The sequence below is a fragment of the Etheostoma cragini genome, chromosome 2, assembly GCF_013103735.1.
Source record: "Etheostoma cragini isolate CJK2018 chromosome 2, CSU_Ecrag_1.0, whole genome shotgun sequence".
NCBI classification, from domain to species: Eukaryota; Metazoa; Chordata; class Actinopteri; order Perciformes; family Percidae; genus Etheostoma; species Etheostoma cragini.
The window spans coordinates 12,658,224-12,679,664 of NC_048408.1; the positions used below are offsets into that span (position 1 = coordinate 12,658,224).

Consider the following 21,441-nt stretch of genomic DNA (forward strand, 5'->3'; position numbering starts at 1 on the left):
CCCCCCCCCCCCCCCCTCCTCCACACAACGTTATTCACTTTCATTCTACTATATCTGAGAAAAGCAGCTATCTCTGTCCACTTTGCGGTGTCTCCAAATGTAAGTGAAGAAAGGGGGCCACCACTGCTTTTCTTCTCCCCTCTTAAGTTCCAATGGCATGTCATCATTTGAATAAAAAGGAATATTCTCCCTATATTAATAGGGTACTCTCTTTCTCCTCATCCCCTCTGAACACCCTGTTCCTCCCTCCTCCTCGCCTGCTCAATGTGATATGCACTACACTGATCAGTGTAATGGGATCTCTGGTTCTCTCACTGCACATTTGCCTTTCTCTTTTTACCCAGTGGCCATGCCCCGGGAGAGTTCCCTGAACAGGTCCTTGCTGCCGCCCTTGTGCTGCTGAAGCTCCCAATAGGAGACTCTCAGAGTCAGCCACACACCCTAATTGAAACTGGAAATCTCCCAGCCTGCTTATCAGGAATTTTTATTTACCTCTGCCGGGCTCTGGCCTCTTTACTTTTCAAAAAGAGCCATGTTATAATTATCTCCTCAAACAGAATCCATCTCTTTCTGTCAGCATCGCTTGCTCCATATGTCTTTTTTCATAAGTTATAATATCCTGGCTTGCCTACGCTGGAAGGCGGAAATGGCTTCGGAATTCTGTAGTGGCTTTTCAGGGGGCTACGAGGGTTTGTTGCTGCAGAGGGAAATTGAATTTTACTTCAAGGTCAGCGACACTAATGATAGTGTGGGAAGGTGTTGATCTCGTGTAGCACTGGTTTGTCTAGAAGAATCCCACTGTATCGATCTGCACAAGAAATCCTGGTCCCGCATTGATTGTCACACGGAAATGTTTGTGAGTGTGGTGGAAATCACTAGTTTAGTATAAGAGGGGATTTGGGACTGTTGTCACACTGAGGGGCCAGTACTTGTACACAGGAAAATAAATGAATGTTTCACACGAATAGAACCCAGAGAAATGTAGGAAGTCTCCCAAAATGAGTTGAAACCTGGTGTAGATAATGAAAAATACTTGTAGATACAGTAAATAAATGCCCTGAATTGCTCACCCACATTATGACTGCATGACGCTTCATTTAGCAGTTGAAGGTATACCTACACTCTGAATACCACTTCAGAAGCCAAACTTGTGCACACACTCACACATACTGTACCGTCACAGGTTAAAAAATACACACACGCATGCACACAAAGAAGGCACATTTTAACCAATCACTTTCATGATTCACCGCTGCTTGTATGCAAGATGGTTAGTAATGGGTAGGTGCCCTGCGGTGGGAGTGAATGTGTGTGTCACTTCCCCCACAAATGGAAACATTTAGACACTGAAGTGTGTCCTGAGGTGAGAGCTGTAGAAGCTCTCACTCATAAAGTAGCGGGGAGGCAGCCTGTGGAGGAAATGAGCTAGGCAGACTGGTGGAGGGAGAGGAGTTCGACACACACCGAAGGACCTCACACACATACATAGACACACACATTCTGGCGAACGACACACTGATGACTGCTGGGGTTGTGCTTTGCAGCATGTCTGTCACCGTCTCGTTTTTCACCAATGGCTCCAGCTGTATTTGACTTCCTGTGTTTCTACGTGAGACTGTGGTGTCATTGGGCAAAAAGGACACAGCCGGTACTGTGTCTCCATGTTGTGTGGTGGTGGTTAAAAGGTTGACTGACCTCAGTGTGAACCAACACCAGTGCTGAGACACCTGTGGAAGTTCACAGCTGAATACAAAAAAATGTGCGATGCTTGCTGAAACATAATGGAGCGTCTCATTTTAGAATAAGGGACTACTTGTTTTAAATTCCATATAGTCTCTTACTCTATGTTTTTTTATATTAACTAGCACTTTGTAAAGCCCCATCTCTTGCGCTTATACCTAGTTTTTTTCTCTCTCTCTCTTCTTTCGTTATAGTCTTCCTCCCTCTCTCCGACGTGTTGTGCACGAGTGCCTTTATTAAGCAGGATGACCTGTCATGTAGGTGTGAGGAGAAGGTGATGACTACCCATGCCCTCCACACATCCTCATTCTCTCTCTTTCTCTGTCTCTGGTCTAAAGAAAGACACTGCCTCTCCTCTACCAATTGGTCTGGCTTCACTTCACCTCAGACAGGAGAGGAGAGGTGGACGGAGCGGTTGAGGAAAGGAGGAGGACGAGGTGATGAGGGGGGAACCTTAGCGTGAAGTGGAAGGACCCAAGAAACTTCAAAGTCTGTTGATCCCGTCATAGGTCGGCCTGTTTTTACTGGCGATTAGTATTAGCATGCGTTGCCAGGTTAAAGACATTTTTTGTGTGTTTGTTTTTTATCCCCAGCCATGCCAATAAACAATCAGTGCATTAAGTGGCAAGCAAATGGAATCAATTCATCCAGTTTTGCGCAGATGAGTGCAGAAAACGAGGCGTGAAGCAGGCGCTCTCTGTGTTTGGAGTGGCTAATTAGGAGCCCATTATAGGGCATCTCAGCATGGTGCTACCCTGATTGTTTATTAGAATTTCACTAAGGTGGAGGAGAACGAGAGAGAGAAAGAGAGAGAGAAGAGAGAGAGAGAGAACGAAAAAGGGACTAATAGTAGTAATAAATGGATAATAAGTGGATACCTAAGACATACACACACACACACACACACACACACACACAAACACACACACAGCTTTGGTTTATGCCAACCCCTGGGCCTCCTACAAAAAGGGCTCTTGTAAAAGTGGGGAAAAAAATCATTACCAGCACTGTGCATATGCTTGGCTCCGTCCTCTTTAAGACTCTCTTATTAAATGGGTAAGTGGCTCAGTGCTGGGACCACCAAGTGAGCCATGCTGTCACTGGCACCCTGCTCTCTGTGGAATGAGTGCCGCAGGCGTAGACAGGATATGATACAGGGACACCAGAAATGATGGATTAACACTCCCAGCACTCAGCCTGCCAGTGGCTTTTCTAAGACTCTTCTAGTCCAGGATTTCAGTCCAGCACTAAGTTATAGCCTCCCAGAAATCTACCTTGAAAGTGTATGTGTGTGCATCTGTGTGTGTTGGAAGGTAAAGGCAGTAATCAACAAAGACAACAGGGCCTTCTGAAGAAGGAAGATCAATAGACTGCCACAGGTGACTGACCTGAGCCCAGAAAACATGCATGCAGGCTAACCACACAAAAACACACACATTCAGGTGTAGGCACATGCACCAGTAAGTACTTGTGGCATTATCTCCTCTGTGTTGTCTCCACCTAACCTCTTGTCTACACTGTATCTGTGTTTGTACGCTCACACACAACCAAGTCATGAGCTCTCATCTTTAGGATCTAACGCTCCTTGCCAACTGGTGCTCTGGTGCCAGGCACTGCCTTATCACCTCCCCTTCCCACACAACACACACACACACACACACACACACACACACACACACTTTAAAACAACCTTGTTGCAAGGGTCTGTGCACAGGCTCTGACACACGTACATGATGATCTACCCTACACAAACAAAGATAAGAGCAGGAATGGTCAGCACCAGGCCCCAAGAGGTACAAAGCTATTACTGGGAGACCACAGTCGCGTGGCTCTGTGTGTATCTGTGTGCCGTTGTGTTTGTTTATGTAGTGCCAGTTGCAGAGCAGAGCAGTTGCAGCAGCAGCTCAGAGTTTTGTGCGTCACAACCATTTGCCGCACCAACAACTGCTAACTGCTTAACGGGGAGACTGCCACTGGTATTGTGAGGTGTTAAACTCCTCTCTGACTTTCTGTCAAAGTCTTTGCCACCAGCCGTCAGACCTCAAAAGTGATCTGACAGTATAATCACAGCAAGTCACTATACAATGTGCCAAAGGGCCCTGACAATTTGACAATGATTTCACCAGCTGCAGTGTTCCACATTAAGCATGGAATCACACCTTTGTCAAGCAGTGCGGGCCTGCTTAGGTATGGGGTGTGCTGTCTCCATCTTGATCCCTGACAAAAATCCATCCCATTGAGGTGACACAGTACAAAGCGTTTTTCCCACTTTGCCAAGCTGACAAACCTAATTACTGTGCAAACATTCCTGGGATCAGTCCTGGATCAAGTCTCCTTAGTACTGCGAGGCGCACGCCCAATGTCCCAGAGGAAAGTAATTTCTTCGAAGTCCATTGATTTCCCAGATTCTCAGGTCTGTGCTGAAAGTAAGTCTCAAAGCTTTATAATTACTCAATGAAATTCCAATAGTGTTACCTTTATAGCAATAGCAATTACAGGGTGAAAATATATGTTTTGCCTGTTGAGAGAGGTGAAATCTCATTATTTATTTATTAGGTTTACAAACCTTTAGGCAACATTAGTACCTCAACATTCCTACGACTAAACTTGCCATTTAGTGTTTAAAGAAGTTTTTACAGGTCCATATTCTACACAAAAATCAATCTAGTTTAACACAGCATGATTTGAAAGCTAAAAATAGACGTTTCGGGCACTTTTTTCTGGCTGAGTGACTGAGTAGAATGTATTCCCCAGCATTATGACCGCATCAGTTCCTTCAGCTCTTTGAAAGAAAGGCAGGACACAGTGTGTTGTTATCAGAGCGTAGGCCCAGCCACCTTCTCCCTTTATGGGCATGTTTCGCTAATCTTGCTACTGGCCTCTACTTTTATAAGTCGAAACAGGTGTTGCACTCATAACGCAATCTTGTTCTAGTGCAAGCATCTCTGCTCATACTTATTCAAAGCCATGTTTTCTTTGCAGATTCCTTTCTTAGCTGGGAGGCCTACACCTTGTTTCATATGAGTTAGAGACTTGAGGACTAGAGTCATTAAAGCTATTTTGATATGGTGTAATTTGAAGATAGACTTGCAATGGGTCAGATATACTTGTTATAAGTCAATGAGTCAAAAAGCTATGAAAAATGGATGTGCTGGCACTAAACCAGACAAGACAAAAGTCGTGTCCGTTGTGAGTCACAATATATCATTTCTGTTTTTGCTATCCACTGTGTTCGTGTTAGCAGGAAGGTGAGTTTTATTATCTGCCTTAAAATAAAAACAATATAAAGTAAAAATCTATCTGGCACAAGACCCAGCAAAGGTTTCTGCTTTGGTCCACACAGCCACCCTCCTCTTTGTCTTTTCTTCCATTTTTATGTCTAAGGATAGAAAGATTAAAGGGAGGCCATGTCCCAACCCTAAAGAACTGCCATCACTCAAAGATCAGCAGTGCCAAGCTCCTCTCTTTCTCCTGCTCGCTCTATCTGTTGGATACGCAACATCCCCTGGTGCTCTTTGGAGCTTCTCTTCATCCTAAACCCACTCACTCACACACACACACACACACACACACACATCATACGCATGATTTACTGTTGTGCACTCCTTTTTGTGTGTGTTGTAGGTATGCGTATGAGTTAATGTGTGCTCACATATGTGTTCTGTGTGTATGGCCGTGGCCACATCAAATACACTAAAGCAGCGCTCCTGAGACATTATCCCATCCATTCTCATCCCCCCATAGTGATTCCAATACAGAAAAAGTCAACATTTCAAAACCTGAAAAAACTAATAAATAAAAGTAAAGGCAGACTACATCTGGCACAATGTCTGTACTTAAGGTTTCCAAGTATGTGTCTGGGGAGGAGATCTGGTGGGACGGAGCCTCAGTCGGCTTGGAAGCAGTAGAAACGGATGTCACACTGGAAATTTATACGGTGCGGTTCAGGGAGCAGCGGCTGTAAATTGACAAGTGATGCTTGTGAGCAGCGTTACCCGTCTGTTTCCCTTTCTCTCATCTTCTATCTTTTTTCCACTCATCTTTCCTTTTCTTAGCGTAGCTGTTACTTCATACATCTGTGCTCGCCCCGAGCATTATTGTTAACGCGTGAGAGATACAAAAACAAGCCAGAAGACTAAAACAGGGAAGAGGTAGCTGTGCGTAGAGACGTGGGAGAAAATTACTCTTGTTCTCTTTGTAGCATGAAATAATGACAGACAGGAAATGTGATGTACATCTGAAACTAATATCTTTAATCTTACAGCAATGTTTTGCTTGGATGAATGTGACCCTTAAGTCCTGTTTTGGCAGTGATGAGAGAGTGTGACATGAAGGGGAACTGCAATATAAGTCTAAAAATATAAACACAATTTCACCAGCAAAAACTGAAAATGTCTGCTTTAAAAAAAACTAAATGAACAGCATTAACTATGATCCCTGTCATTTCTTCCTGGAAAGAAGGTTTAATATGGCCAAGGCACTTAGGTCGCAGTGTTGAGGCTGAGAGTGTGTGTGTATATCTGTGGGCATGTGTGTGTATCTGTGCTATAGTTTGATCGGGTCATTCTACTGTATAAATGTCTCTAATGGCAGCACTCTTTTTAATAATGCAGGAACCTCTTTTCTCTGTCCCTCCTCCCTATCACATCATGTTTGGAGTGACAGCCACATGAGCCACCATTCCCATTCCACTCAGTCTATAGGAGGTCACAGAGAGAGAGAGGAGCCATGAGAGACCATGGTCTGGAATATGATGCTGAAAGACATGCACACAAAGAAGAAAGATAAATTGGCTACTTGCTGTAATTTAGCAATTAAAGACATGTTTGGGAAGTTGAAGACAAAGATCAGCTGTGATGTAATGATTCACCACATCTAGGATTTGATGCAATTTTGAGGTTAAAAATCGGATTTACTCTACTCAACAGAGAATACCACGATACAGAATAAAACTGCTGTTAGTATCAGACAGGTTGATTTATTAATTTACATTTCTAAATAACACTGGTTTATTTTTTAAAAGACCTTTACAAAAGAAAGCTTGATAATAAGTTTTAATAATGTTATTATGAAAAAGGTATGTCACAAAGCCATTATTTTCTGGGCATCCTGGAGTCCCACTGGTTAATATGCAGAGCATATCGACCCATGTTGGACCGGGGATCTTTGTTGCCTCTTGTAGCTTCTTGCTTTCTCCATGTTTTCGGTCTTTGTCTCTAGTTTAACTAAAAAGGCAAAAAAGCCAACAAATAATCCCTTTAAATAAATGTCTAAAAGGCAGTACTGTAAATGCACAGGAATCTCAACTGCCAACGTGGGGTAAAACATGCATCTGCCTAAAGAATTAGTGCACACTACCCAGTGTTATACCTATCCATGTGGAGAGCATGTGTGGCAGGAGTTTGTGGAGGACCACAGAGCTGTAGTCGGCCAAATTTATCACAATCAAAAATCATGTTAGTTTTTCAGAACAAAAAAATAGAAATTACCATACACTTAAGTGAATACGTCTAAGACGATGAATTGTCTTGGTGATACTGCCCCACTAGACGCGGCCTCTCACTGCCTGGGCAAGGTTCAGCAATGACATCTGGTAGACTTCGCATTTCTCCCACCAGCACTGCCGCACGCCAATTGAGAACAGACAGATGCCAAGACCACTGTGGCAGCTCTCTTGCTCTCTTTCTCATCCCCCCCTCCCAGTGTACCAATTCTCTCTGATATGGGAAACATGCTGTCACATCTGGGCCTTCCAGAGAGAAAGAGACGTGAAGGGAGAGATAATATGAGACAAGGATGGGTGAAAGGATCATCAGGGTGCACAGAGAGAAACTCTCACACCGCTGCTCTCACGTACACGCACAAACACACAGATGCACGCACGCGCACACACACACACACACACACACACACACACACACACACAATATGTCACAGGTCCAAACATCAATGGGTGTGCTGTGAGGATGATGCCCCTTCAGGATGACAGCGTGATAAGAAGGGTGTATTATATTGTAGCACCAGTGCAGCATGGTGTGCGTTACTTGCCGCACCCCTACCTCTTCTCTTCCGCTCTTTCCCCCTCTCATTAACCTCGGCTCTGATTGCCCCCAGGACTCCCTTGTGCTAATTAGAAGGGTGGAAATATGTCTACGATGCATGCAGTATTGTACAAACACATACACACACTTTGTGCAGCTGACAGAAAGGCTTCTGTAACTGGAGGTGTGAGAAAGGCTTGTCTGCCATTGTGTTTCATCTATGTTGTGAATGTGTTGGCTACCGCGGGGTTAACCCCAGCAGGTGACAGTTAGCAGCACTGTTCATCTCCATAGTGCTCAGCATGGCATATTCAAGAAGTGAGCATTTTGTTTCAACATGACACAATTAGGGCTGAACAGGATATGAAACTGAAGTGATCATTTCAGGGTTTATTTTCCACTTTGTCAGTCAGTTATTATTATGGGTCACTAAATATATATATATATATATTATATACAGTATATATATTATATATGTCAATCAAACAAAAAGCAGGAATATAATTCAAGTAATTCCTTCATATCTTAATGAGGATTGACCTCTTGCAGTGAGATGCTCAGAAAGCAGATTTACTGATTGCCCCCCCACACCCACACCCAACTGCTGTTCCCAGATCCATGGCAGATTAAAGCCTATTGACAGAGAAGAGACCTCTTCCAGCACAGACATTACTAATAGCACTTTGACATCTGTATTCAGGAGGATTTTTGTATTTCGGGGAGCAATTTCTAAATAAAAAAGAGCCCATTTTCTTTTGTTGTTTTACATGCTGTTAGGGACAAGCGCGAGCAGAGACAAACATGTTGTGGGAGTTGTACAGCAAATAGCCATTTGTACCTGGACTGGACCTGAGTAAGAAGAAACATAAGGGAAGAAGAGGGGGGGGGGGGGTATAGATAGAGTGAGGAAAGGGGGGAGATGGAGAGGGAAAGAGAGTATTTAAGAGCACTTGAGTGCCAGCATAGATGTAGTCACTTCTCCCAGTGGACAAAACCAGGCCCCTCTGCACCGTGGCATGATTTTTCACTTTAGAAGGCACCACTCAGTACTCCTCCTTCAGTTCCCCTCTCCTTTCTCCTCTTCTCTTCTCCTCTCGCGTGCTTCAATGATTCCATCATTCACTTTCATTCACTTTGACTACAGGGGGCACGAGTGCACAAACTCACAAACACACACAGGCATGCACACACACACACACAATTTGACCCATTTGCCCCCCTGCCATGGGTAGTAAATAATTCCATTGTGAGGGCCATTAGCAAGTATCTCAAGGGTTAAAAGGGGAAATACACAGGCAGTCAGATGGGCGATTAGACAATAAGAAGATGAAATGTCTACTATTGTTTGGTTGCTTATTGTTTCACAGAGCTCACATTAGACCTGTGGCTAATTTGTATGCCTAATGTCCTTTTATTTGCCCTTGTTCTTTTTTGTTTTCTCAAGAGGCCACATACTATAAAGATGAAGACATTTACACACACATGCACAGACATACACACACATTATGTCTATTGCTACCTCTCTCTCACATGTGGCAGCAGGTTTCTCTGCCAAAATCTAACGATCAACAGAGCTGGTTCCCATCACCGTTAAGGATTGAACATCCCTTCAGACGAAAGGAAATGTAAGATGCAATTATGCAAAGTATAGAGAGGGCAGAGCCAAAACTCTTCGCCTATCCTCATACATTCCAACAGTACAACCAAACTGTTTGTGTAAATGTACTGGCCCGTGTGTGTATTTGTGTGTGTTTCTGTATGAGTAGGGCCTAAAGCAATGCAGCTTGCCATTTTAGTTGAGGACTGCACCTTACATGGCTACAGTACAGTCTGGCCAGTGACATAGCCTTCTAAGAATTAGTGTCACCAAGCCAGGAACCTCACTAAGGAGACAGACTATGAACAATGCAATTCATCTTAATTGCGTCTAGACACATGTCAGTGCATGACTTGTACGTGTGGTGTGTGTTTATGTGTCTGTATCGCCACCAACCTTCAGTCCAGTCAGTATGCATAAACCTGTAGACACACTAACTGGTCCTCTGAGCCTTTAGTTCAGCCACTGTCAGAGGAATCCTTGTATTTTTCCACAGGCATGTCAGAGGATTACACAGTCCCTCTGCTGTTTCAGTGACCTCCCCCTGTAGTACGTGTACACACACACACACACACACACACACACGCACACACACACATCAAAGCAGCTCAGCGTAATGCCCAGCACTGAGCTAGGGGCACACTGGCCTACTCACTCAGCAGGCCGTTGGCATTCACTTCACATCTGCCTGCAGGGATTGCCAATGGCAAGCAAGGCCCCTGTGTATGTGTTTGTGTGTGTGTGTGTGTGTGTGTGTGTGTGTGTGTGTGTTTGTGTGTGTGTGTGTGTGTGCGTGCGTGCGTGCGTACGTGTCTGTAAACTTGTTTACAACTACTTGTGTGACACATTTTGTGACAAATTGTGACCATATCATCTGAAATATTCCCAAAATGTTTTAGGCAGCCCACAATCTTGGAAAAAACATAAATTTTAATCAGACAGTATGTCAGCTAGATTCCATTATCAGGTTCCAGTACTTCTCCAGCTACTCACATGCACTTGATTTTCATATTTTTCATAAACAGGAACATTATTTCTCAACATTTCCAGTTATTTACTATCAATCAAACATGTTTCCAATACTAGTTTACCCAGACATAGGAGGAAAAACCTAAATGCACATACATGGTTTTAAATCAGACAAACAGGTACATGTAAATGGTTATTGGGTAGCAAGGTGCAAGAGTTATTATGCTACATGAATTATTAAAGCACCTAGGCACTGTGGGAGGATGATATGGTGTGTGAATTATCCCCGATCAATGTATAGAGTTTACTGGTAACAAGGTTCCTAATTACGCCCCCATTTGACCACACGCTCACCTCTTCTCCCACCTTTTTGTTTCCTCTCTTTCCAAGCTCTGCTAACATCCCACTCTTCCTCTGTCAGGCGCTTTGGCCTACACACAGGGCAACTATATACATGTATATAAAATCAATGGGTTAACACATTAACACACGGACCAACAGCAGACAAGGTAAGGGCGTCAGGACCTCTAACCCAAACACCTCTAGCCCTCCAGGTTAATCAATATTCAGAAAAAAAGCATTAGCAGCCCATCACACTCTTTCCATCTCTTTCCTTCTTCACTAATCATTCTTTCAATGTTCTCTCTCTCACCCCTTCCTCATTTCTTCTGTGGCAGAGAGGGAAGTTTATTTCCCATAGCTCCTTAGAAATCCCAGAAGCCTGTGCAGCCCCATCTCACCTCCAAGCCACAGCCAGACACCCTGTTAGAGGCTATTACTATCGTTATCTTTCCCCTCCATCCCAACAAGACTCAGACAGAACCTGAACATTAGCTAATCCATACTTATTGCATCTGGGTTCCTCTCACAGCCTTGTAATTCATATGGAGAGACGTATTAGCGCGACATATTAGGTTGGTAACAGCTCTACAAGGTGAGATGCTACACTGACACTAAATTGACTTAGCCGGAGTCTGTCTCGCGGGACATTGTAGGGCAATGCTGCTAGCTGACGACTAGGGCCTAGTCTGCGTGTATTGAGTTTCTGTGATGGCTATTTAGCTTGTAGTGCTACACGGAGCAGAGAGGGGGAATGCAAGGTGTGATCCGGCTCATCGCGTTTACTGACAGGAACCCTGCAGACCACAAGGCTATAGGAATCAATAGCATTGCACTGCACAGCACAGCCAGACAAGGCCAGACCCAAACACAGGAAGATTGCATTACACACAGGCTCACATTAGTACAAGCCTAAAGTGTTATTAGCACAGCACAAATGCATTCATTTTGCACTCAAATTCGGGTAAGTATTTCATTATCACATACAGTTTTTAGACAAATTCTATAAATGCACTGGTATGCAGTCGTGAAAACACAAACATGTGGTCGGTCCCAACATCTGATAGACACACACGCGGGTTATGTTTTTGTCTGCTGATCCTGGACCTGAGCCTCCAGGTGGCCTTGCATCCTTTCTCTGAACAAACAGAACAGCGGTTCACTCCACTTCCCCCATGTCACCGAGGCCAAGCCCAGACATTGTGAGGCAAACTGGGCTGCTGACACTGCCACCCAGCCTGCCAGGGATTGGCCGCTGGGTCATTGAGTTGACATTTTTAAAGGAAGTTGCATGGAGAGTTACAGGGAGTTGACAGTCCTCTCGTCACGTTGCACTCCAGAATTCAGAAACCTGTGCAGTACACACCCCTCTATGTTTCCAACAATAAAAGAAACAATGAAGCTGTTAAGCACTGTATGACCCTCCCAGGGTCCAATAGAATGAGAATGACAGCTTTTGTTCCTCTGCTTGGTGTGGAGTTCCTTGCTGGGAACTACAACGTACAATTTGAAGAAGGGATCAAATACAGATGTTCGATAAGGGACAAATATTCAAATCAAAAAAATAAACAACAACAAAAATCTAATCAAACGCAAGAACAAAAGACTATATGTTAAATATAGTAATATTTTGAAGGAATATTTGTCAGCTGCAACTGGGAACCAGAGTTTAGTGGACCGTGAGGAACAATGAAAATCTAAAAAGGAGAAGTTGAGTGAAATGGATTGAGTGTGTTGAGGACCAGATGTGCCGTAGATGGATCAAACATCTGCTGGCTCTGCAAAGCCTTAACGGTCTTGAATGACCTCCATCACCCAACATTTCTCATCATGCCTCCCCGGTAAACCTTTTGTTCTTCACTATCTGCCCACCTCATATAGAAGAGTTTTTTTTGACCAACTATGTTTTCGTGAACAGGGATATGAAAAAAAGATTCAAATTTTACAGTGCCGATTTTTTTCTGTTATTGTTCTTGATTTTGTGTGTTTTGATGGTCCACAGCTTTTCTTAGTGTATATGTTACAGTACAAAGAGGCAGCACCAGATGGTAATGGTGTTTATTTTTGCTGTAAGTAATCACCATTCTGGAACTTATGACAGTCGACAGGCCCAGGGACTTGGAACCGTGCCCCGAGAGACCCGAGCACCACTTCCTGTTGTACCCACATGATCGCAGATACACAAACACACACACACACACACACACACACACACAAACGCATGCATGTACACATAAACATGAACATCCTCGGGGCCGCTGGCAATGTGAGCCCATGGGCCACAGGGATAGATGTGTTCTGGCACATAGAGTTGGGGTAGTGTAAATTACATTACAGCCACACTGGCACCCTTCGCCTCCAAGATGAATGAGCCAACTTAAATGCCAGGCAACAGTTCCAGTGAGGCAGTTTAAAAACAGAGATCCTGTTGTAATTTGTAAGCATTTTACCCACTCAGTGCACATTTCACTTTGGCAAAACTACAATATTCTTAACACAGACAGCCCTGCTGCACACTAGCTCGGCCTTAGGTGTCCCTTCCAACATTGGGATTAGTGCTGTTCACCATAAGAGAACCTAAAGAAACAATCAAAGCCCATAATCAGAATTTCCTTTTTAATTAAATACATTTTTAATTATTGCCTTATTATTAAATTTTCATTGCTCACAGCCAATGTTGAATTAACTAATTTGGTTGTTCAAAGTTTATAATGCATTTTGTTTTGTACCTTGGACTTTATTAGGTGTCAGAAATGTCAACACTTATTTTATACATGCCACTGCATAAAAACTCACCATATTTTTTCCAAAAACAGTTTTCTTTTATATTTTTCTGTCAAATAGTAATAGTAGGAACTATTCCTGCTTAATTAGACAGGTCAAAGTAACAAGAAACCAAAGGGACCCAAGACGTGGAATTTGCATTGTAGGCTGCTGAGCCAAAAGCACCATCAGAACACACTGCATAAAAACATTTGAAACACTTGTGCAGCAGTCACTGATATCCCACTGTAACTTCTGAGAAAACATAACACATATTGAATGATTTACAACTACAGAGTCCTGAGCAACACATTGTTGCCAATTCAACCAACAGTATCATAGATTCCTAGTTAACATGACAGACACAGACTCCTTTGGGGCACCCAGACCCCCTAGTGGCCCTTCCAGGCTTGCAGTGAAATACTGTCAAGGAGAGGAGGGGGGTGGAGGGAAGGTACCAGAGAAAGAAGCTCGAGTTAATGGTCTTGCATCTTCCTGGCAGCATGTCAATAATGGCTCTGATCACATTAAGTAAAGACTCCATTAGCTTATTCTCTTTCCTCCTATATGCTCCATAGCAAAAGCACAGTGGGAAACTGAAACGCTCCCCTAATGTCCGTCTATGTGTTACAGACACCTCTATCTGTTCCCAGTCAGACCAAAACAAAATGACTTGGGAGGTACAATCCATATTCCATACATATATATAACCCTTTACACAGTAACTTGAAATTGATGTGTGGATTATTTTGATTGTGTGGAATTCAATGCTACGTTTCAGTTACAGTAGTAAAGAGGAAAACAATTTTGCATTTGGGGTTAACTATTAAAGACTTAATACACAGTCAGTCAGAAACAGTGTGTCACATTTGGTTTTATGAGCTGGTACCCTCATGTAAAATTTTCATTAGCAATAAATGCATGGCTATGCTTTTATCAGGTTCAAAGTTTACTTTTTTTAAGGCACGGTTTCTTACCAAAGTCTGTGTACTGCTACCCATTACTATCCTATGGCTATAATGTCATAAGGGGAAGGTATTACACAAAAGAGGAACATAAGACACAGTACAAACATGTAACTATGTGGCCAAGGAGCAAATTGTGTGCATATGCTAATGCACCCTTTCTGCACTGTCCTCTTGCCAAAATAGTAATCAAGACAAAGGAGATGTGATAGAAGAAAGAAAGAAAAGCAGGTTGTCAGCAGCCCCCCCTCCCACACACACACAACTCTGACAACGCACACGCACACACACACACACACACACACACACTGGACAGACGAACCATTTCTCAGCCGCCTCACTGCTCTCCATTGGCCCTGGAGGGAGTACAACGGCCCCCACATCTGTCTCCCAGGCCCACGACAGACCTGGCTGCTGCATCCAGATCCAGCAGATCACACGGATCATCCTCAATTAATATGAACCATCAGGCGTTCCCTCGCTGCCTCTATCATTCCACCCCTCTTTTCTGAGGCATCCCCTCAAGCTCAGTTCTAGGTCCGCTGAGTTTTACACATTGACCACAGCTACGGTTCCTTAGCACAGTTGGGTGAGGCCAGCCAACATTATTGTGTATGCTTTGTGAAACGAGACAGGGAATCAATACATCAGTCCAGACCCAGACACTGCTCACATGTAAGTGCTGCGAGGCGGCTCTTCAGAGGTTCTGATCTCAGAGAACAGACAACTTTGCTCTGCAGCGAACCAGGGCCTGAAATGGCTTCCATGTGCCGCCCCATCTGCACCTCTGCTGGGCTTTGGCCAAAGGACTGTCCTTTTCACTTTTTAAAGATGCCAAGGGACAGATTATTTGAACGTACAGGTCAGGGGAGGTTGGATGAATCAGAGGTAGGAAGATCTTTTCTTTAAATGACGGGTTTGTTTTCAAAATCAGATAATGAAAAAAGACAAGTCGCTGGGAACAGAAACGGAAACTGTTTACTAGAGGCCACCTGGAACCAGGGCTGTGCCAGATTGTGACTCACCCGTCTGTGGTAAAGTCCTCTATAATAACCTCCCCTAACCCCCCTCTCTATCCTCACGGTCTGCAACTGCACTATAAATCTCAATCTAGTCTATTAGTGTGCCCTTAGCAACTAACACAGTCATGAAATTTTAACTAAAGTCATGACTTAAATCAGGTTGAGAGGGGGAAACAGGGTATCTGTTGGCCTGTTGGTTGATCAGTGTGTCTGGCCCGGTAAAATAAAGCCTGTAGCCTCTTAAAATTTACTCACACCAGAGCCCAGGGAGCTCTTCTTTCTGGTAGTGATGGGCATACTACAGTATTGATCAAGACAAAGCCCTTTGCATGGTTGTTAATTGAATGGTAATATAGGAATCAAACTGATTAGAACTGTTCCAAGTTTTAACCAGGAATACTACCTGTATTTCCATGTCGGCTGTATTTGAGTGGGATGGACTTTCCTTCATCAATGTATCAACAACTAAGATTAATATTGTATTAGACATTTATTGTAGCTGGTTCACAAAGGATGGAAATAAGTGGTTGTAAAAAATATAATACACTGCAACACAATTTTGATCATCTGATGTATCGCATTTCCTAATAAAGTGTTACTGCAAATTGTCACTTATGAAAACCAGACCACATTCAGGGAGGCTTCAAGGATGCCTGATGACACACAAGAGAACAGTATGCTATTCTTAACGCAATACTCTCCGGAGTATCCCAGCGGGACAGTGGGAGAAAGTTGACTTGTTAAACTGTTCATTTGTTTGAGTACAATTTGTTATTTTTTTGCAATCTGATGTATTTGAAGACAGCTGTAAACCGCACAATACTTTAAACTACCATAGATTTCTGTTGCTTTTTCGTTCGCTAAGATGCCTGTCCCTGCGATAAGGAATCACAAGGTGACATGACTGTGGTCCAAAGCGATACTTCTCTGTCTGTATTTGATGATAAGATGACATGTTTTTATTGTTGCCTTGTTTATTATATATTAGTGTCATCTTGTATGTCAGCAGCCCATGCACATTTGATTTCATGATATAATAGATATATAAGCCTCTATATAATGTCTGCAGTTTAGAAAACATACAACCTCTAAGGTGGATATACAAGATCACATACAAAAGTAACAAAATGTGTTGACATACAGAGCATAAAGGAGGAATTTACTGTGATCACAGAGTGCAAATTTCAACCTCTATGATTCTTACAAATGTCCTCCACCCACATCTGGACATAGCTACTGATTTCCCTATGGTCCATCACAGGGGAAGAAGTAGAACTGGTTGTTCGCACATGACCTATGACCTGCCACGGGGGAGCCAATGAGGTAGCAGATTGTGCTATGGGAGTTGTTGCCCTCTGATGTGATGGCTCCAGGCAGTGGGCTTTGCTTGAACCCATCCCCCATGGCACCCCTCGCCACTAGATCCTCTGCATTATTCATACGGCCCGAGATGGGATGGGGAGAGAAACAGAATATGGAAAACGAAGCAGCAAGGTTCAAGACCTTCTCAGATCACAAGGAACTTCTGCTTAACCTCCCTTGAAGTGGCAAAAACAAGGATAGGGCAGTTTTTTTAAGGAACTGGATCTGAAAGCAGGACTGTGGATCAATGGGGATTCCCTCAAGGCTTGGTGGAGATCGCATTCACTGAAAGGTGATTGGGGAATCAATCTGGTTCCCATGGTTCACTTTGCCATTGTGAGAACTGATCCTTGCTATTTCAAGTGATACTGTCTTACGCTCAAGTTTCCCTTATGTTTTAACGGAACTAGTGGAACAATATTCTATCCTATGACAATTTAAATATCAGAAACGTTATATGACAAGTTATGAGGGTGAGAGATCTCCTATTTGATCTACTGTATACAAGCACAGGTCAATAATATTTACATATTTATAGCTAATATTTTCCCTTTTTTTGCCTTGCATAGCATGTCTCTCCACTGCTTTCCAAATAACACTCAGTCATCGAGCATGATAGGTGATGATTAGTGAAAAGCATATACATGTTAAGCTGTTAATCCCTAATGCACACCATGCAACCTAACAACGCTGCACACCCTGGCTCTTGATAGAGCTCAGCACATAACCTACTAATTGCATAATTGCCTGATTTGTTTTAACTGACAGTGGTGCCCTGGCCTATGACAAGGCCATCCTTTGCCCATCCTCATTGTCAGCAATTTGCAAGGTAGATACCCTATACACACCCACCACACAACATCCAGCACCACAGTATTAGAGACAGCCATGAATTAGGAATGCATCGCAACGGCACAGAGATGAATAAATACAGCCGTTGCTGGATTAATTCTGAAAGACATAGACGCAGGAAGATAAAATAAACTAACAGCAGCGGGCTGTCCACCAGATAAAGTGGGTACTCCATCGTCTCTCTGCTGTAATTATTGGCTAATAGTCATTAACCTGGCAAACAGAGGTTTAGTTGTATTGTTTAAAGGACTCTGGTATGCATAATGACAGACTAATATGTCATAGCACAGGGGGAGATGGGGGAGGGGAGGATTAATGAGATTTTACTAGAGGGGGTGTACAAGGAGAGGTGGGGCACGCCTGGAAAATATAGGGGAAAGAGGGCCACATTAAGCTAATTGGAAGATGAGTGCCTACTTGTAAAAGTGCTTCTAATGGCATATTTGTTTCTCTCACAGCATCACAAGGCTAATGCAGGGGAGTGGAGTTGTGAGACTTACTGTAGTAAGGACTACAGGGAGTTTGTCTGCAAATGTGCGTCAACATATGCTTTAGACACTAATTCTAAAACAAAACATTAATGTTGCTTTCTCATCTTTCATTGTTTATTGCATTAAAAAATTTTGTCTGGAATTTGACTTTGTAACTATAAAGTGATATATATTTTAAAATATAGTAGTTAAAAATTAGGTAGGGCAGTGACTTTTAACAATTTGCAATGTATTGAATGGCTTCTTGTCATAAAAACTAGTAGTTTTTTCCCAAAGCCCGATCAAGAAAGGATTTTTAAGGCCGATACTTTACGAATATTTGGTTATTTAAAAATCCGATATGCCGATATTTCGGCCGAAATATTTTTTTAAATCCAGAAACGCGGTACAAAACAAATTTCCCTACCATTAGTTAGGGAATGTTGGTACCATGTTGGTATAATATGATAATATTTAGTTTTATTGTCACAACAGAACAGAGGAACATCAAAATATATTAAAGTTCTGCTGAAAAAAAAAATTTAAGATTTGAAACTTAAAGACCTTTAAAGCAAAAACATTAACAAAAAATAATCATTGCTGTGAACAGGGACATTGTAGAGCGCACTCTGGTGGACAAACTGCAACGGCAACACTTGGCCGTCCGTTTTTATCTTTTAAATAATAATTTATCAGAATCCTTTATTTGTCATTATAAATGATTCCGATGAGTTAATATTTAGCTTTAGTTGTTTCCACATGGACAGAACCTTAATCAAGTTCGTCCCTCACATTATTTTCAAGACATTTTTTTAATTTGTGTTGACTCTGTGTTCCAAGCCCGAACCCAACGCTTGTTGACTGGCCTCCATAACTCAATTGACCAATGAAAGAAGAATGCTTGGATAGGCTCCTCTTAGACAGGGTCCAGTGGAGAGCAGAACTGCTGACCTGTTCTGACAGCTGGCTGGCCCTTCCTAACACTAATGGGTGGCAGTTTGGCCTGTGTCACTGTGTTTTGGCTTTTGTTTGACTTCATGAGTGGGGAAGTGGAGGCACAGGGAAGGACTAGAAGAGGATGAAATAAATGTCAGTGATTGAGATGGCCTGGGGGTTAGGAAAGGGACTTTGGTCAAGTGATCTTGTTGATGTGTATAAGCTTGCAAAGCTTTGTAGTTTTTTTAAATGAAAATCAATGAAACCTCACTTATAGCTTGATACTAATCCCTTGCATTTATTAATGGAACTACCATTAAAATAACCCCCTTTTTTGTAGCATGTGGTTTTACTGAAAGCTATTTCAATCGCAATTAGACCAGCAAACAAAGTGGGGCAGTTAGGAAATTGTTATTAAAATGTCTTAAACTGGCTTAATTTGAATTAAATGTGGCCTGCAAATTATCCAAAAAATGCGGAAACTGTTTATTCCTATTTACTATTAAACAGAGAAAGTAATAATCAGGGTAAACAATTACATTGCATTTAGATTATTTGTTGTAATTTAATTAGAATATCAAAAGACTGCTCCACTTCTTAGGACTAGAATTTCTTAAGAAATGTTCTGGTTGTCAAACTATTTAATGATTCACTTTCTAATCTGCTGTCTTTTTTTTTCTCAATTAAATCAAATGGAAGTACTAATGCCCAGATGGCCATGCAGTATGAAATAATAGTGCCCAGGCTAGAATTTAAAGTCAGACCTCCAGGCAAAAACTCCAGAGCGCACACAGAATGAAAGTGTAAAATTTTTTTTAATGTATATTTAACAACAAATACCCCAGTGACTATTGATGTTTCGTCTCAGAAGAATCTATTCCTCCAGTATATCTGAGGGCATGATATGAAACCACTCACACTTTTATTTTCTCTGCTCTTCTTCCTCTGTCTCTCCAGTACTATCTCTCTTTTGCTGTCTCTCTTTAAACATTTATCTTCTGTTTTCTCCTTACAGGCCCTTTGTGCTTTGTGATGTTGGTTTTTACAGCATTTTACTCACCAGAGTTGCCATTTATCTTTTATAGATGCCAGTAGCTAGGAGCACATATGAAATGTTACCATTTCACTGTGCCTAATTGTCATCGCTTGCGTTATTCCCTTGATGTCACTTGCGCCTAGTCCCCTAGGAACATGTGTGTGAAGTATTTACACTACGCCTGTCTGTCTCGCTTTCTTCTCTATTTCTATTTTGTTTTTGCAATCACCATTATAATACCATCTCATATACCAGCAGCTGTTACTGTAAGTCAATGTTAAGAGTTGTCATCATTGCTGCAAAGCAGGAAGAGCTGTGGGTTCATACAATAGGACAAAAGCACTGGCTCACACATTCATCGATTCAAACTTAGTAGCTCAACAGCAAACTAAATTCTCAGGATTTCCCAAGACAATTTCCCCAGAATCACTTGCTCTTGATGTTTGACAATGTGCACATTTTAGAAGAGTTTTTATTAATCTCTAAAAGACACCAGCCAAGTGCTCTAAAAATGTGCTCTATTTTGAATACACATGAGTCACATCTGAATAGTTCTGTTCTCTTAGGATGGAAACATGCTTCTCACCGTTCCCAAGTCACTAAAAATACAGGAACTGGATATGCCAAGGGTTATTATAAATGACCTATTAATACTGTTTGTTATGTTACATTTCTGCCCCTTTTCAGGTAGACACTGTTAACTGAAAATGTATCTTTAGTTGACAGTGTCCCAAACAACAAGGATGTTTAGTATTTCATTTATATTTAAGGTTGTGCTTCCTTTAAAGCTTATAAACACATCAATATGATTAAAATGTAAAGTTACACAAGTCATGCATTCTTTAGCCCTCACAAACATACAAACATGATAAATATGTAACCTGTCAAATTAAAGAAACATGCTCAATGCCACTGTCACAGCATATGCATACAGAACCTTAAAAAACATTTTCTTTTTAAATGTCCAAAAGCGATTCTCTGGTACATAGTGTAGCAGTCCCATCCTCCCTCAAGCATTTCACTGCCTTAGAGATGAGAACAATGTCTGCCAACCAAAGTGTGATTAGTGGCTTGTAATAATTATGCTATTATTTCTGCCATTTCTTCTCTTGCTCCTACAATTTTGTAAATATCCCTTGGTACAGTTTGTGTACAGAGGGAGTCCCAGCAAGAGTTCACATCTTTTACAAAGCTGTTTTTGTCAGTCTGGCAGATTAACATCCCTACAATGTTGAATGTCCTGTTAATCAAGCAACCTCAGTTCTTTTGAATTGTTTTGCTTGTGAATTAATTTAACTCTTGCCTACTGTCATCATGTGATTTCTAGAAAAAAATGAAAGATTTTTGAC

The 21,441-nt window shown here is 42.2% G+C and overlaps 1 protein-coding gene across 3 annotated transcripts in view; it reads left to right on the forward strand.

Moving 5' to 3' along the window:
* Nucleotides 1–21,441, forward strand: part of bnc2 (basonuclin 2) — a 158,918-nt gene that overhangs the window by 122,641 nt on the left and 14,836 nt on the right. The gene's annotated exons all lie outside the window — the stretch shown is intronic.